The 19,106-nt window shown below is 46.5% G+C and overlaps 1 protein-coding gene and 1 non-coding gene across 2 annotated transcripts in view; one reads left to right on the top strand and one right to left on the bottom strand.

The window, feature by feature from the left end:
- The window catches only part of GRK5 (G protein-coupled receptor kinase 5), a 208,045-nt gene that overhangs the window by 184,458 nt on the left and 4,481 nt on the right, over nucleotides 1-19,106 (bottom strand). The gene's annotated exons all lie outside the window — the stretch shown is intronic.
- TRNAS-GCU (transfer RNA serine (anticodon GCU)) lies at nucleotides 14,968-15,043 on the top strand. The gene has a single exon. It is a non-coding gene; the product is annotated as a tRNA-Ser (tRNA).

The following is a 19,106-nucleotide window of genomic DNA, read 5'->3' as shown; positions in this document are numbered from 1 at the left end:
GCTCCCAGTTTCCCTACAATTACTCCAGGCTCCAGGCAAACACCACCCCGCACGCTGTCGCCCCCATCACCAGCCTTGGGCTCTGCCCTCGCCCAGCCAGGGACCCGTTTCCACAGTACCACCCTGGCGCCTCATGGGGTGGAATTCTCCCCACACACTGGCTTTAGGATCAAATCCAAGCTCCAATGCTTACCTGCTGCACAACCTTGGACAAGTACACCAGCTCTCTGGTGGGTTTGTCATACGCAAAGGATGAGACATAACTCATCAGACTGTAGTGAAAAATAGAAAATGACGATAACATAACTCATCAAATTGTAGTGAAAGCCAGAAAGCTCTGTGCACAGAGCCTGGAGCCCCATAAGGGCTCTGGTGATAGTGGCTTCACACTATCAGCCACCGGGCTTCCAGGCCCAGCCAAAATGACACCTCTCTATGTGGCCTTTACCGCCCCCCCCCCCCGCCCCCAACCAAGGCGGCCTTTGCACTGACACTCTACATTGTAATGTCGCTGGCCATGTGCCTGTCCTTCCCCAAACCAGACTGGCACTTCCAGAAAGGGAGGGGCAGTGTCCCTGTCTTTACATTCCTGAAGGAGAGCTGGAATCATGTCAGTGAAATCGACTCCACTTTTTTATACATCCCGAAGTATTCCTGCTCGTTAGCTGGTCATTGGTTCACAGCTAGTCTCGGAGCTGACGGGAATCTGGTCCCCAACGAGCACATCCCTGGTTCCAGAGTTCCAGAGGTCACCGTGCCTCTCTCTTCCTCAACTCCTCAGCTTGTCAAACAAGTGCTCACCTCCCATCAACCGTCACATGAAGACAGGGATAAAAGAAGCGTGTGATGGTGGCTGCTGTTACAGCAAACACACAGCGCCTGCACACCCAGGGCACTGGGAATGGTCTCGTTCTCAGTTCTGGTCCCCCACTCCCCACCTCCAAAATGGCCACCCAGAGGGATTGCCTGCTTTCTGCACCAAACCTGAAAATAAAAGACAAAAGGTGTGTCACAATCTAGCGGAGTCTAGAACATGTGTGTATACCCAACACACTAAGGTATTTATTGCAGTCGGTCAACCAATGGGTCCAAGAATTTTCAAGAAGCACTTAGTCAAAAAGTCTTAGGACTTCCCATGGCAAATACTATGAAGGACAAACACTGGTAAGATCCAGAGGGCTTGGCATGTTTTTCTTTCCTTTTATAAGTTTTGAATTAAATTTTTGGGGATGGGCATGTTTATTTTCTTAAAGGATTTTATTTTCTTTATGGTCCCATCAAGTGGCCTTACATTTACATGGCACAGATTGTCATCTGCACAACCCTCAAATAAAAATATCTTCGTTTAAAAAAAAATTTTTTTTCTTTGTCTTACTAATTCCAAGTGGGATGCATGCTCACTGTACAAACTACAAGTTCTCCTAACCCAGGGGTCAGGAACCTTTTTGGCTGAGAGAGCCATGATCGCCACATATTTTAAAATATAATTCCATGCGAGCCATACAACGACCCATGTACTTTATGCATTATCCAATAAAAATTTGGTGTTGTCCTGGAAGACAGCTGTGATTGGCTCCAGCCACCAGCAACCATGAACAGGAGCGGTAGGAAATGAATGGATTGTGATACATGAGAATGTTTTATATATTTAACGTTATTATTTTTATTAAAGATTTGTCTGTGAGCCAGATGCAGCCATCAAAAGAGCCACATCTGGCTCGCGAGACATAGGTTCCTGACCCCTGTCCTAACCCCTGTCCTAACCTCTGTTATGGTTATGCTCACCTGTGTCAATAAGAATAGATCTCAGTAATTCTTTATTTTAATTTTTATATATTGTTTGATCTTATTTGTTGATCAGTTTGTTGTTTCACCCATTCATGCATTCATGGGTTGACTCTTGCATGTGCGCCCTGACCAGGGACCAAACCCGCAACTTTAGTACACCAGGACAACGCTCTAATCACTGAGCTTCCCAGCCAGGGCCAAAGAGCACCATACTTCTTAATGGTTATATATAAGTCTACTATTTGAATATGCCAAAATTCATTTTATCAGTCGTCTACTTAGGGTCACTGGAATTACTTTCAATTTCTCTCTATTATAAACACTCTCTAAACAACCTCCTGCAAGTCATTAGTACACTGATTTTTCCTTGAAGCAAAATCTTAGAAGTTCCATTTCTAACGTCCAGGATTACACCATTTTAAGCCTTTTGATGTATCTACTGCCAAACTATCCTTATCCATTTACACTTCTATCGGCAATGCAAGTATAATGTTTGAAAGAACTTCTTTACCCACACTTCCTTAACCAGGTATTATCAGTGTTTAAATTACTGCCAATCTAAGATTTTACATATGTATTGTGTATAAGATTCTGCTTACTGGTGAGACTGGGCACCTTTGCAGGCCAAGCGATCCCTATTTACTGCCTGTCTGACCAACACCTTCCTTTTCGCCCTAGAAACCACCTCCCCGCTTACCACCCCCAGCCTCTCTGGCTGTAACAGGAGCCACCATGTTCTTGTGACTTCACCCCTCTGACCTGCAATCTGAGAATCTTAGAGTTGATGCCTGCAATCTAAGGTAACTAGTTGTTCCAGAGGGGTCCGCTGACACAAGACAGGCTAAAGGGGTCACTGCCTAGGATTTTCTAGCTCAGAACTGGGAAGGGGAAATACCAGTCTTCTCTCTACAGGCGGGAGCTGTAAGTAGCAAAACCATCAAGATTTACTGCCCCGTCACATGGAGAAAGTAGGGAGAAAATACGAAGTTGGCAGACGCAGAGAAGAGGATGAGGGCAATGAGGAAGGCTGAGAGGTTCAAGTTCCAGGGCACAGGGGTTCTGAGGCTGTCCTGGCCCCTGCACATCCCTCACCCCTTTGATACGCAAGATAGCCCCGTCTCCTCCCAGGTGAGTGCTCATATGTCTATACTAGTCCAGACTGAATTTCTGTCACCTGCAACCCAGACTCCTGCCCAATTAATATATCCTCTTGATTAGCTCTTTCTTCTTTGGCGAGTCACTTCTTCATGCTCCTTGCTCACCTCTCTGCTGGGTGTTTCCTCTTTCTGATTGATTTTTACGGGAGTATCTTATATATTGAAGCTATTGTTCCAGCTGGTCACTGACTTTTAACTTTTGTCATAATCTTTTTTCTCAGAGGACGTTTCTGATTTTGCACTGTCAAATACGTCGCTCTTTTTTTTCTATGATTGTGCCCCCAAACTGGAAGAAACAGAACAACAGTCACTTATATTTTCTTCTAGCATGTTTATAGTTTCCTTTTTAAAACTCTAAATCTTTGATGACTCTATAATTTTGTTTTAGTTAGTATAATAAATCTGACACTACGTCTTTCCCAAGGATTAGTCAGCCATTATTACCACAACACCATTTTTTAGGTAAACCATTTTTTTTTTTTTTTTTTTCATTTTTCTGAAGCTGGAAACGGGGAGAGACAGTCAGACAGACAGACTCCCGCATGCGCCCGACCGGGATCCACCCGGCACGCGGCGGAGGGGTGGAGAAGCAAATGGGCGCTTCTCCTGTGTGCCCTGGCCGGGAATCGAACCCGGGTCCTCCGCACGCTAGGCCGACGCTCTACCGCTGAGCCAACCGGCCAGGGCCGGTAAACCATTCTTTTCCCATGGATTTGAAATGCTTCCTTGGCCCTGGCCAGTTGGCTCAGCGGTAGAGCATCGGCCTGGCGTGCGGGGGACCCAGGTTCGATTCCCGGCCAGGGCACATAGGAGAAGCGCCCATTTGCTTCTCCACCCCCCACCCCCTCCTTCCTCTCTGTCTCTCTCTTCCCCTCCTGCAGCCGAGGCTCCATTGGAGCAAAGATGGTCCGGGCACTGGGGATGGCTCCTTGGCCTCTGCCCCAGGCGCTAGAGTGGCTCTGGTCGCGGAAAGAGCGATGCCCCGGAGGGGCAGAGCATCGCCCCCTGGTGGGCGTGCAGGGTGGATCCTGGTCGGGCGCATACAGGAGTCTGTCTGACTGTCTCTCCCCGTTTCCAGCTTCAGAAAAGTACAAAAAAAAAAAAAAATGCTTCCTTTATTACATACTAATTTTTTACATACCTAGACTTCCTATTTCATTCATATTCTTTTTTTGATCTCTATAATCATTAGAGCATTGTCCCTATGTGATGACAAAGATACAGAAAGACTAAATTACTGGAGTTGGGACCTTAAGACAAATTTAGCAGCAAAGCACAAACAGGGTCCAAATTGCCAGTCTCCACTCCCAGCTGAAGAAACTTCAGCAGAAGAGAATCACTAATTCCCTTAGTATCATCCTTGACTATAAAATCTGTGTCACCAGTCAGGATAAGAAGGACATCTAGCCTGGCTTGTGGGGGCACAGTGGATAGAGTGTCCACCTGGAATGCTGAGGTCACCGGTTTGAAATGAGAGGCTTGCCTAGTCAAGGCTCATATGAGAAGCAACTACTATAAGTTGATGCTTCCCGCTCCTCCAATTCTCTCTCTCTTTCTCTACTCTCTCTAATATCAATACATAAAATATAAAAAAAGAGAAGGCCCTCTAGACCAAATGAATGGAGTTAGTTGCAGGCGCACGTGGGTCAGGATTGTCTGGGAGCCCACAGAATGCTGGCAGTGCCCGTTCCCATCTCTGACCTCTTTCCTTGTAAGTGACAACTGTCCCCAACCACAAGCCTTGAAGAGTAGGGAATGCTTACCAATCTCTAACTCCTTGTGGGATGCCTCCAGGTCCACATGACAAGTGTTTCCCCTCACCCGTGTCTGGATGGAAAATTCTTAGATTTTTCTCAACAATATCGATTATTGTTTTCTTTGGCCAGACAGAGAGCACTACGTATTTTTAAACTTTCCAGGAAGGCTGTTTATTAAGATAATACAGTGCAGAACAATCAAACTGTTTATTTTTGACTTTTGATTTAATTTTCCTTTCTATAATCCACTAAAGAAAACACTAGAATCCAGAATTTGCCTTTCTTAGATTGCAGGCATCGGTTAAATCAGCAGTGGCGAGGTTCTTTCCTGTTTGTTTCTATTGCACACGTAATCCCTCCCAGCTCTAATTCTTTCCTTGGGGTAATTTTCATTTTAATGTGTAATGCCTGCTCTTCAAATTAACATAAAATCATATTATGAAGTACCCACAGATGAATTACTATCAGTGGAAAATACACCAGCAAAGTCTCAAGATCTAATGGGTGAAGAGAGCTCCAGAAATCACCTGGGCCAAGGTACACATTTGTACAGCTGAGAAAAGACTGGCTCAGAGAGGTCAAGTAATGTGCCTCAGCTCACACAGCATGTTGGCACATTCATTCTTCCTCGCAACCTTTCCACTAGAGGCATTAATAGAGCTTTCAACGGGACTTGAAACATCTTGGCTCCGCGCATTTAACAGCAAGATAAGATATCATATTACCTTGAAGAGAAAAAATGTGGGTATCTTGATCCCACCTCGGGGAAGTTATTAAACAGCTCTGTCCTTGAGCTTTGCCAGATGTTAGCAACACCACGTTCTCATTTGCTAACACACTCTAACCTTCAGCTGCATGTATCTGCTACTCGCATGTGATGTGCAATAAAACACCGACTTGACCTGAGAATCTAGAGGCCAGGGTTCTGGTTTTGGTTCTACAGTGGGTATCAGAGTTGTCTTCTCTAATATTAGAAGGACCCCTCAGCAAAGGGCGGTATACTCATTCTGGATGCCTCCAAAGCACCCGATGGGTGAGTACTGCACCATGATACCGGGGCTTGGGCTGCAGACCTGGGTTTACCACCAGATTTGGTGACGCCCAAGGATATACAAGGAAAGAAAAAATCCAAGTCCCAGCCCTTGGGGAGTTTGCGATTTAGCAGGTAAAACAAGAAGTCTAATAATTTCTTTCTTTTTTCTTTTCTTTTTTTTTTACCCAGCAGTTCAAAATGAGATGGACTACTTGAGAGAGGGCATGACTCTCAACACGGGAAAGAACTGAGCAGAGGGCAGAAACCAATCCCCAGGGAGCCAGAGGTCCTGTGTGGCAAGCCAGGTTGGAGCAAAGTCTCCCAGAGCCTCTCAGAAGAGAGTCGGAAGATCGTTAGAGCAGTGGCTCCCACGCCTGGCCGCTCCCCGGGCATTTTTCAAATACGGATTCCCAGGTGCTGGCCCTGAGTTTCTGATTCACAACATCACGGTCGGGGCTTTGTGTTAGGAGTTGAATTGTGCCCCCCACGTATGACGGTGTTGATGCCCTAACCCCAGCACCTCAGAACAGGTCCTTACTTGGCAATAAGCCTTTACAGAGGTGATGATGTTAACATGAGGTCATAGGGTGGGCCATAGTCTAATATGACCGTGTGCTAAAGGGGAGATTCGGACACGGAAACAGGAAGAGGGAAGACTGTGAAGAGGCCTGCGGAGAAGATAGCCTTTTATGAGCCAAGTGACACTCGAGGCCACCAGAAGGCAGGAGAGGGGCCTGGGACAGATACTCTCCAGCTCCTTCAGAGGGAGTGTGGCTTGTCCACAACTTGATTTTGGACTTCTGGCCTCCAGAACTGGGAGACAATAAATTCTGTGGTTCTACGCTGCCCAGTTGGTGGCACTTCACAGCCCTAGGGAGCCCAAGGACTCGAGTACAGCCTGAAACTGGTAACAGCTGCTGAACACCCAGGCCTGGGACCGCCCTGGGTAAAGGCTGCTTCTGCCGCAGCCCTGCACTCTGCCACCCACTGGGCTTCCTTCGGCCCTCGGACCCCTTCACTGGAGAAGAAAGGTTGTGGGGTGGTCGGGCTCCTTCCTGCACACTGAGGTGACAGCAAGTACACAGCCATGTTCAGACTAATCGTCCATTCAATGGGCAGCCTTTCTCCGTCTGGTCTCTCTGCTGCGTCCAGGCAGCTGTGAGCCACCGGAGGGCAAGCCAACACAGCTATGAACGCTTCCAGGAAGAGAATGCCACTCCTTCCTCTAACACCTGCAAAAATACTGAAGCCCTCAGGCTCCGGACTACGTCCTCCCGCCCAGCTTCTCTCAGAGGGGGTAGAGGGAGACAGAGTGGGAGGCAGGGCCAGTGACTCGAACCAGACTGTTTTTATTTGAGCAACTGTCTCTCCAGGTGGGACTCACAGAACCCTCACATAGGTAAATCACATGCAAACCTGCAGTCAAAGTAGTTACCGATGGAAGAACCCACAGAATTCCAGGGGAGAATGTGCCAGAAAAACAGACAGGAGTGAAAGACACACAGTGAAACCAACACCAGCACAGTCAGCACCTCTTAATTAGGAAGGGGCACCCCTTCCCCGAGATACATTTACAAATCAACCGTCTCCAAGTGAATGGTGCCTCCCTAAAGTTATGCAATGTCCAACTGATTGGGAAAGCCCTTACAGAAAAGATGCAGCAGGTCAGCTAGAGAAGAGGAGGTGGGAGAAGGGGTTCTTGCTGTGTGACCTTGGAGAATCACTTCCCCTCTCTGAGTTTGATTTCTTTCTTTCTGAACGTGAAATAATAATACACACAGCTGCCAAGTCTGGGTTGTGGTGATGATGAAAGGAGAGAAATATGGGACCACCTTTACAAAGCTGTGGGGCTCGTTATCTGAGCCTGTGTTCCCTGCCAATTTATACATTCAAAACCCAGGGGCAGTTACACTGTCATTGCCAGGTAGTCTTTGACTGAACTTGATTCCCCCCGATCTAAGTGTTGAATAGCACAGAAAAGATGACTGAACACGCAGAGAGGGGGATGGAGGGAGCCTCAAATCCCAAAGATTTCAAAAATGTCACATCACATGTCCTCATGTATACAGCGTGCCTTTCTCATAAGGAAATGTACTTTATACCTCTCTAGGGTCACAATTTCATTTCAGAAATGATCACTAATCTTCCCAAAAGGCAGAGGGGAAGGGGAAGGGGAGAATGCTAGTAAACAGATACCACCATTGGGGGAAAAAGTAAACTAAAAGTCTTTAAATAAATGTATAAAGATGTTATAAAATGGGTAGGATATTCCTACACTGTTTACAATACATTTAAAAATTGGACCTAGCGTGCGGAGGACCCGGGTTCGATTCCCGGCCAGGGCACACAGGAGAAGCGCCCATTTGCTTCTCCACCCCTCCGCCGCGCTTTCCTCTCTGTCTCTCTCGTCCCCTCCCGCAGCCAAGGCTCCATTGGAGCAAAGATGGCCCGGGCGCTGGGGATGGCTCTGTGGCCTCTGCCCCAGGTGCTGGAGTGGCTCTGGTCGCAACATGGCGATGCCCAGGATGGGCAGAGCATCGCCCCCTGGTGGGCAGAGCTTCGCCCCTGGTGGGCAGAGCTTCGCCCCTGGTGGGCGTGCCGGGTGGATCCCGGTAGGGCGCATGCGGGAGTCTGTCTGACTGTCTCTCCCTGCTTCCAGCTTTAGAAAAATGAAAAGAAAAAAAAAAAAAAAATTGGAAAACCTAGGCCCTGGCCAGTTGGATCAGTGGTAGAGCACTGACCCAGCCTGTGGATGTCCCACGTTCTATTCCCAGTCAGGGCACACAGGAGAAGTGCCCATCTGCTTCTCCACCCTCCCCCTCTCCTTCCTCTCTGTCTCTCTCTTCCCCTCCCGCAGCCATGGCTCCATTGCAGGAAGTTGGCCCCGGGCACTGAGGATGGCTTCATGGTCTTGTCTCAGGTGCTAAAATAGCTCGATTGCCCAGCAACAGAGCAACAGCCTCCAATGGGCAGAGCATCACCCCATAGGGATCTTGCCAGGTGGATTCCCATTGGGGCACATGCAGGAGGCTGTCTCTGATTCCTCGCTTCTCACTTAAGAAAAATTATTTTTTAAAATAATAAATAAATAAAAATAAAAATTGGGAAACCTAAGTGGTTCACTATATCGGGGTTTGGTTAAGTGTACTTTTAAACTGTTGTAAGACAATCAAAGACACAGACCCCTGTAGAACAACCACTCAGGGTCTGCTGGGAAACACCCAGCATCCCACTGAAATGACACTCCGACACTCCAGTTCCAAAGTCTTTCTCAACTTCTCTTGACACCCATCCATTTTGTCAGAAACTATAAACACAGATACAGGAAAGCTCTACAATGTACTGCCGACTGAAAACAGCCACAGAACAGCAGGAATACTAGGGTCCCACTTGTGTAAAATGCCTCTGTATGTTCACACATGCATACATGGAGATCTGGAAAAATGCCTACCTAAATGCTGACAGCACAGCTCCAAGGGCACATGGGAGGAGAGAGACTGTGACTTTCTTCTTGATGTTTTGTGCTGTTGTTTGACTTTTTCTTTAGCAAGCATTATCTGTGCAGATATTTTTGAATCTTAAAAATGAGAATGGCTCCTGTTTCATTGTGAGTCACAGCTGCACATTCGATTCTTTTGTAAATGCCTCATATACATGAGGATTGTCGTTCCCAATAGCTGGTAAGGCTTCTGAGGGAAGGAGCGGTGACAAAGCAGAAAAGAGTGTCCTATGGACATAGAGCTTGGTGCTGGTCCAGGCTCTGGAACTAGCAAAGTGCTTTAGGGTAATGGTCCCCAACCTTTTTTGGGCCACAGACCGGTTTAATGTCAGAAAATATTTTCACGGACTGGCCTTTAGGGTGGGATGGATAAATGTATCACGTGACCGAGACAAGCATCAAGAGTGAGTCTTAGACGGATGTACCAAGAGGGAATCTGGTCATTTTTAAAAAATAATACATCGTTCAGACTTAAATATAAATAAAACAGAAATAATATAAGTTATTTATTCTTTCTCTGCAGACCGGTACCAAATGGCCCACGGACCGGTATCGGGGGTTGGGGACCACTGCTTTAGGGTACACCATTCACCTCTGACTGTCCCATCCATCATCTCTGAGAATGGGGAAGAATAAAACATGCCTCGCAGGAGTGTCAAGATCAAATAAAACAATGAACACAAAGGACTTGATACTTTTAAATTATTCTTCTAGAAAATGGGAGACTCCATTGCTAACCCAATCCATTCAGAGCCTAGCAGGGAGCCAAGGACACAATAAGTATGAACTAATAATTGAATTTATGCCATTGGAGAAAATGCTAAGCCAATGCAGGGCTATCCCCATCAGAACTTTGCTTCCATGGAACCCCCAAGATTCGTATTTAAGGCAGATATGTAGAGCGCAAAGGCCCACCCTGGGTGAATGAAATTATAAGCAGATACAGGCTCACGTTAGCGCTGGCCCAGGAAGAGCTTGATTCTGAATAGGCCTCTCAAATCCTCAACCTCTCACAGCCATTCCTAAAATGTTTGTACGCTGCCAGGGACTTGCGAGAATACCAGACACCATGACATAAAACAATTAGTCACCCAATAGTTACCAACATGTAAACTGAGAAGTGTCCTTGAAGTGTCCCCAAAGACTAACCCTCACCTTGGTCACCCATGAACCATCGAGGAAATCAGTCCTGTCCTGTTTTAATTTATATTCTGCTGTATGTTCTAGAGAATTAAGCTTTAATTTGTAAAAATCCCTCTAATTGGGCACTACTGATGGGAAGACATCTGGGGCAGATATCTAGGCCCTGTGCATTCCTTCCCAGGCAATGGTTAGTGGTTTGGAAAATGAGTGTGTGGCAAAGTAACCAGCGGTTACTAATTATTATATATCACAGGGTTTGGCATCGTCCATAAAGCCCAGTCATGTTGGCCTCTTCCTCTTCAGAGAGGATTACAGAATTGACTGTTTAGAAATGTCTTCTCCGAGTTAACATACGTTTTCTTTGTCTTAATTGGATCCAGCCTCTTTGCCCAGGAGCAGAAAGGCAATTTTTCTACAACGATTACATCCTTCAAATGCCAGGTCATCAGCCATGCCTAGGTCTAGAAGGATCATTGGTTTGGCTTCCCAGCTTCTTTCCATTTTCTCAGCCTTGTCCTAGGAACGATGTGAAAAGCATGTGAAGATAGTGTCCCAAGCTACCTTCGATTTCACCAAAAAAGGTATGAGTGTCACAGCGTGAAATGTCTCCTCGGACTCACGTAAAGCCTCAGAAATGGGGAGAACTGTTTGCCCCAAATGTTTGGTCTAATGCAAATATTTACTTCTTCCAAAACAAGTAAAACAAACCACTTCCAAGCTGGAGATAGGGTTGGGGGAATTTGCCAGACATTTTTCACAGTTAATATAAACATTTAGGAAACATTTTCCAATTTGCCCTATACTCTTAGTTAATCTTTCTTAACCATGTTGAATCACTGCCTAATTCACTATCCATTGTGACATCAAGACCATTTCTTGAGGCTCTTATTCTCTCCGCCCACCCACCCCCATGTCACTTACATGTAGCACCAGTAAGTGGTTTCTGGAAACATTTGTTGAACACCTACTATGTTCCATTCATCTCACAGACACCCTACCCCATCTATAACTGTAGGCTTAGTGGCATCCACCCCAACAGCACTTAGCTTGAGAAGAGTTGGCTCTTGTGACACTCTTTGCCATTCAAGTCAGCCGCCTAATTCTTTGTCCTCACCCCCACATCCTAGTCTTCCGAGAGCTTGAGCTCCACCTCCCGGGATGTTCTCTGAGCATCCCAACAAGCTCTTTCTGAGCACACGAGCAGACCACGTTCAGATTAGGCAAGAGCACGTCTGGCTTTGCCTGAGCCATTTGCTGACCCTCCTCCAGCGCGTTTCCATTTCACAAGCACTGAGACCCATGCCAAGATGGAATTCCATTTTCAAAGGAGGTTTCACAAGACCTTTTATCAGATACACAGACCAATTACACTGGCTGGCTTCTCTCTAACCTGTAGCTGGGTAATTCTATCCCTCACCCCCCTTCCTTCCAAAAGTGGTGAAGTTCAGAGCTTCACCTTCTCTGCAGGAGCAGATCAAAGGCCTCACTTCCTGTCCCCTCATCACCAGGCGGTGACATCATGCAGCCTCCTCTCCGGCATCTCAAGTCTGACAGCGACCCCCAAGGAAGTCCATGGATCTCACGACTCTCTTGCTTACACACACACACACACACACACACACACACACACACACACGTTTTCTAAATGCAAACATCCAAAAGGTTACCACTGAAAAAAGAAAGGAGTTAGTTAACCTTTCTTTTAAGAGTACTTTTCTAGTTAAAAGGGCCGCTTCACACATTGTCTTTAGGAGAGAGGCGGGATACCCTGCAATCTGGCAGAGGAATCACTCAGGTTGGCTTCTCCTCGCCTCTCCTACCCCAGCCCCCTACATTTTTAGGTAAAGAAAGCTGCAGAGCCCTGGCCAGATAGTTCAGTTGGTTAGAGAGAGCACTGGTCCGAAGCACAGAGGTTGCAGGTTCAATCCTTGATCAGGGCACATACAGGAACAGATCGATGTGCCTGTCTCTGTTTCTCAATCTCTCTTTCAAAAATCAATAAATTTTAAAAATTTGTAAAAAAGAAAGCTGCAGAGACATGAGCATACACCCGGGCTGCCCTCATCAAGCAGAGGGGCTTGAGGGCGACTCTCCCCAGGGGTAGCAAGCCCCCAAGGCCCCAAGGACAGGGGCCTGCCACAGCCATGACCTGCACATGGTAAGTCAATGCCAGCAAAAACTGACCTGCCCAGGGCCCACATCCTGGCTCTAACAGTGAAAGGAAGTAAGGCAACAGCCAATGACATGTCCCCAGCACCATCCATCTCGGTCAATTTTTTTGGCTACTCGGGATTCTCTGCAAACCCTGCTGGAAGGAATAAGAATGCCAAAAGGGTGACTTTGCTCTTTCGATATGTTGGTGTGGGGCAGGGAGGTGTGGGGAGAAGGAGAATACAGGTAAATGGGGCCCAGAAAGGATCACAGCCCTTTATGAGCACACATATGTGCAGGCATGTATACATAACATATCTGTCTCCCCCTCTCCACAATCACAGATTCACCTGAGTTGATTAACACGTCTACTTTTAAAGTGAAAACAGCTACCGTGAGGATTTACCTGTCAGCCATTCACAACCTAGCTAGCAGGAATACTTTAACCAATTGCTCTCAAACGTGCACTTAGCTGCAGGCATGGTCTGGAAGGAAAATGATATTCCTACTTGGCCCCTCTCTCCAGGAAATCTGACAGAGACCCCCTCTTTCTCTTCCACAGTTGGAACCTCACGGGTGTTTACATTTGGAAACCACACCGCCCTGAGAAACGGGTTTGGTTTCTGCCTTATCATATTACCGGGGAGAGGGAAGACTTACTTTTGGATACTTAAAAGACTTTGGAGGATGCCCCACAGATGTCCACAATTCAAGTGACCTTGGGCGAGTGACTCCCTTTCTTTCGTCTCAGTTTCCCCATCAGTGAACCCAAGGAACCTCTATTTTGGAAAGTGGAGGGCAGATTGGTAGCCCCACTGAGGTTGGGGCGCCACACCCTGACTGCCCCGTGAGCCTCTGCCACTTCAGGACACAGGGCTGTTCTTATCTCTGCATCTCAACTTCTGCTTTCTGCATGGGCCTCCAAAGCTGTCCTTTGAGGTTCATCTCATGCTTGCTTTTAAAAGTATATATACTGATACTCCGCAGATTACAAATTCCTAGCGATGAGGCAGGCCCTATGGAAATGAGCCTAATTTATTACCGACTTCTGTCAGAAAGATGTTACCAGTTGACTCTTGGGTACAATTTCAAACAGTCCTCTGCCTTAGACACCAAAGAACAGAAACTAGTTGTTTTATTCTTTCAAATGCTTATGTTGCTTTTTAAGAGTGCTCTAACTGGATGACTGTTAAAATGTTTCAAATCTCACAGGAAACAGTTTTTAAAGAGAAACCATTTTAAAGTGGATACAAGAACAGTGTGTTTTTGACATCTTTCTTTGTGATCTTATTTCAGTTTGTCCTGTTCAAAAGAAATGCAAATCTGCCCTGGCTGGCTATGTCCTGATATGCAAAGGCTGTGGTTCGATGCCTGGTCAGGGCACACACAGGAACAGATTAATATTGGTTTCCCTCTCTCTCTCTCTCTCTCCCCCTAAAATCAATTTTAAAAAAATTTTTTAAAGAAATGGAAATCCTTATAATTGTTTTACCTATTTTCACCCTCATTTTGGAGCGCCTTTTTGAAGTCCATGAAAAGAGGGGTTTTTTTCATTTCTTCTGTAGATTCACTGTACACACAACTTAATTTTTTCTTAATGAAAAGATTTAAAATATACTCCAAATCAGGAGTTTCAAGAAGGAACATGGGACTCTGTATGTGACTATAATATGTACTTAATTTAAATCAGGAAAGTCAGTTGCTCAACCTAGGTAAACTTCCCACCAAGATATGGGGGGTACCGTGGGTGGCTCACCGCCAGCACCTATATCTATGATTGTTCCCTGAACTGAATTTTTCTCTGGAGTCAGTCCTAATCCCCAAACCCCAAGACTCAGCCCCTCTCCTTCTCCCCCACCCCCACCATTTACCTCTTTCCTGCCCCTTAACCTGCCCCAGTCATCATGTCGGAAGTTACAGGGTATCACACTCTCATTTAAGTCAATGCGTAGAACTCCAGAGCAGCTCAGTCCACGTGAACTTCCTGCAGGGCTGAGAAGGTTCTGTGTCTGGACAATCCAACATAGTAGTCAGGAGCCACATGGGACTGCGGAGCCCTTGAAATGTGGTTCGCATGCTTAGGGAACCTAATTTGTAATTCTAATTAATGTAAATGTAAAATAGCCACATGTAGCTGTAAGAGAGGACAAGAGGCCTTTAACCCTTTCAGGTTATTGCCAGTGATAGGCACCATCAGAGGACATGCCCAAACCGATTCCAACAAAGAGCCAGAAAGAAGATGGCCTCCACCATCCCTACTCCACTGACTTCCGTCAACCCCATTCGGGACGCGACCCCAGAAAAAGCACCAGAGCCCTGCCTGGAAGCACCACTGCATACCAGTTTCCTCTTGGGTCTTGTCATTCCAGCCAGAGGTCTTCTTGTCACTGTTTTTCATGGTTTCCGTTTGTAGGAAATGACCTTCATAAAAACAGTCTTGCCCTGGCCGGTTGGCTCAGTGGTAGAGTGTCGGCCTGCTGTGCAGGTGCCCTGGGTTCGATTCCCAGCCAGGGCACACAGGAGAAGCGCCCATCTGCTTCTCCACCCCTCCCCCTCTCCTTCTTGTCTGTCTCTCTCTTCCCCTCCCGCAGCCGAGGCTCCATTGGAGCAAAGTTGGCCCGGGCGCTGGGGATGGCTCTGTGGCCTCTGCCTCAGGTGCTAGAATGGCCCTGATTGCAACAGAGCGACGCCCCAGATGGGCAGAGCATTGCCCTCTGGTGGGCATGCCAGGTGGATCCCGGTCGGGCGCATGCGGGAGTCTGTCTGACTGCCTCCCCGTTTCCAACTTCAGAAAAATAAAAAAATAAAAAAAATAAAAAAATAAAAACACAGTCTCGAAAAGTCTTCCAGACTCAGGCCTATCACTCAAGGATGAACTCTGAACTATCCTCACATCATATGTTGGTCTCGCACACAACTGCCCAAGTTCTAGGTGTAGCAGAGTCATTATAGTGTACCCAGCCGAACAGGTCAAACCACGATCAGCTTCAGCTCTTTGGGGGGGAAAACCTGATTCTACTCTTATCAGATCTACCAGTTTAAACACCTAAGAGTCAAATGACGCTCAGTTCCATCTCTTCAGCCACCCCTAGCTGCACTGTCCCAGGGCTGACATCCAAAATGTCACTGGGTCCTTCAACAATGAATGCAGTATGAATGAACGAACGATTTTACCCGTGTGAGAATTGCAGGAGACAATTTAAGACCGGTTTTCTCAAAATGAGAAATTGGTGGTGCGACGCGGGATGCCACAGGGTCTACCAGGAAGTGGCTGCTTTCTCTTTAAAAGGTAGCAAGAATTAACAAAATGGAGTGCTTCCTACAGTGTTTAGATAGTGCTAAATGGAACAATATTGTCTTCACCCCTAAAAGGACAACATTTTTAGAAGCTTGATGTATTGATTAAAATCTTTTCAATATGTATGATGTTTTTAAATAAAATATTTCACTGAAATACAACAGGATGCAAAAATCACTACAATCACTTAAGCCCACGTAATCCATTTTAATCATTTAAAATCACATCTGAAAATCCTTGCCTTCACTATTTGATTCTGACAAGTCACCTGTCTGTATGTAGTCACTTTCTATTTTCTCAAGTTTTTCCTCTAAATGGCATGAGCTACTGAAATGATATCTTTTTCTAATATCTTTTTCTAACCGTAAGACTTTTTTTATTTCAAAAATGCCTAGGTATTATAATACTTTACCTTGAACCACAAATATATTGGCAACTAATACTAACTTTGAATGTCGCCTGCAGTCCTCGAGAGTTTCCTGAGCACACTGGAAGTTCCCAGCATGGGCTGACTAACCCTTGATAAAAGTGAATTTGGTTGTATGTTGAGCTTTTTCCTGAAATTCACTTGGACATTATGGAACCAAAACCCAAAAGGTACCATTTAGCAAGCCATTGCAAGAGTGATAGCTTTTGAAGACATAATTTAAACAAGGATTAGTTTGGGCACTGCAAGAATCGAGCTTTTTCACATTTAGAATCTGACAAGAAGCAGCTAAGCTCTTGAAAGATGAGAGTCTTGTGGGCATTTATCTGATGATTTTAAAAACAGACAGCTGGGGCCCTGGCCCGTTGGCTCAGCGGTAGAGCGTCGGCCTGGCGTGCGGGGGACCTGGGTTCGATTCCCGGCCAGGGCACATAGGAGAAGCGCCCATCTACTTCTCCACACCCCCCCCTCCTTCCTCTCTGTCTCTCTCTTCCCCTCCTGCAGCCAAGGCTCCATTGGAGCAAAGATGGCCCGGGCGCTGGGGATGGCTCCTTGGCCTCTGCCCCAGGCGCTAGAGTGGCTCTGGTCGCGGCAGAGCAACGCCCCGGAGGGGCAGAGCACCGCCCCTGGTGGGCAGAGCTTCGCCCCTGGTGGGCGTGCCGGGTGGATCCCGGTCGGGCGCATGCGGGAGTCTGTCTGTCTCTCCCTTTTCCAGCTTCAGAAAAATACAAAAAATAAATAAATAAATAAATAAAATAAAAACAGACAGCTGGGGACCCTGAGCAGCTCAGTTGGTTAGAACATCATCCCCCTGTGCAAAGGTTGCAAATTCGATCCCCAGTCAGAGCACATAAAGAAACAGATCAATGCTTCTGTCTCTCTCCCTACCCTCTTTCCTCTCTTTCCAAAATCAATTTAAAAAGAAAGATAAAGCTGGATCAACTAAAATCATCACTTGAAATCTTTCTGTAAGAGAGAAAGACCTTCTGAAAACACTGCTTTTGGTTTCTCTACCTCCAACCTGTCAGTATGGAAAAGAAACTTAGAAACAGTAAGAGGCAGATTCATTTATTCTTTTTTTTTTTTTTTTTTTTTTTTTTTGTATTTTTCTGAAGCTAGAAATGGGGAGAGACAGTCAGACAGACTCCCGCATGCGCCCCACCGGGATCCACCCGGCACGCCCACCAGGGGCTACGCTCTGCCCACCAGGGGGCGATGCTCTGCCCCTCCGGGGCCGGGGTGTCGCTCTGCCGTAACCAGAGCCACTCTAGCGCCTGACGCAGAGGCCAAGGAGCCATCCCCAGCGCCCGGGCCATCTTTGCTCCAATGGAGCCTCGGCTGCGAGAGGGGAAGAGAGAGACAGAGAAGAAGGAGAGGGGGAGGGGTGGAGAAGCAGATGGGCGCTTCTCCTGTGAGCCCTGGCTGGGAATCGAACCCGGGACTTCTGCATGCCAGGCCGACGCTCTACCACTGAGCCAACCGGCCAGGGCATCATTTATTCTTCTTATTCATTCAATAAGAGGCACTTCCTAGGCCGCAGCCGGCACACGCCACCAGAACAAAAGCCGTCGCTGTTCCCTATCCATCACTATGAACTTGGGGTGCAGGGGAAAGCGGGCAGAGGACCTGGGGCTCGGCCCTGCTGTGCAATGCTGAGTCTGCCCGAGCAGAGCCCACCCCTCACTGGCTGGACGTGGGCTCCCTCTCACCTCCTGCCCTCCCTAGCCTCTGCTAGCCCCCAGCTTCACCTATTCCAGGGTCCCTAATATTTTTCTTTTTTTAATGAGAAAAGAGAGAGAGAGAGAGAGAGAGAGAGAGAGAGAGAAGGGTGGAGGCAGAGGAAGCATCAACTCCCAGATGTGCCTTGGCCAGACAAGCCCAGGGTTTTAGACAGACAACCTCAGCAAGCATTCCAGATTAACACTTTATCCACTGCGCCACCACAGGTCAGGCCTCAGGGTCCCTAATCATGATCATCAAGAGGAGCCAAGCCAACAAGTCACCAGGTTTTATTTATCTGAGGAAACGGTTCTCACCTATTCTGGTTTTCAGGAACTATGATCAATGGCGAAGTCATTATGTTTCTGAGGTCTCCGTTGTCTTAGTTTCCTGTACTCCTTTCCTGCTAGAAACATGCTCAGGAAACTGATCAATATTCTCTCTGTCATCTTTATTAAGCAGATATAACTACTGCTGGCCTGTGGAGAAAGGAAAAGTGGGCCCCTGCAAAATTTCTTCTCACCACTGTTAATTCAAGAGTGAGGCAACAAGCCCTGGCCAGGTAGCTCAGTTGATTAGAGTATTGTCCAAATGTGCCAAGGTTGTGGGTTTGATTCCCACTCAGGACACATACAAGAATCAACCAATGAATGCATAAGTAAGTGAAACAACAAACTGATGTTTCTCTCACTAGCTCTCTCCCTAAAATCAATAAGTTACAAAAAAAGAGTGAGGCAACAGATGTAGAATTGAAAAAAACACAAAAACCTTCACTGCAACAACAACAACAAAAAGGAAATACATAAAAGGCATTCTGCAAACACTACTATTATTTTGACACTGGCTTGCTTGTCAATTTTCTGAGATTCTGAAATATAAATAGATAAAGTTAACCTGAGCTTAATCATTTAGCTCATATCCATAAACTGGCATAAATTCAGTCTCAATCTTTTTTTTTCCTTAACTGTTTTTTAGGAGTCATCTAAGAGTGACCAAGTCGATGTTTTCTCATGAGACTCAGACACATAAACAGCTCACAAAATATATTTGAGTGGTTTAAAATTTTGAACCCAGATCTCAATCTTTTCTTATTTCAAAACAACTGTCACCAAGGTGCAATTTGCTTGCTACCTT

Source organism: Saccopteryx bilineata, chromosome 7 (genome assembly GCF_036850765.1).
Source record: "Saccopteryx bilineata isolate mSacBil1 chromosome 7, mSacBil1_pri_phased_curated, whole genome shotgun sequence".
NCBI classification, from domain to species: domain Eukaryota; kingdom Metazoa; phylum Chordata; class Mammalia; order Chiroptera; family Emballonuridae; genus Saccopteryx; species Saccopteryx bilineata.
This window is presented reverse-complemented; position numbering and strand designations above follow the sequence as displayed.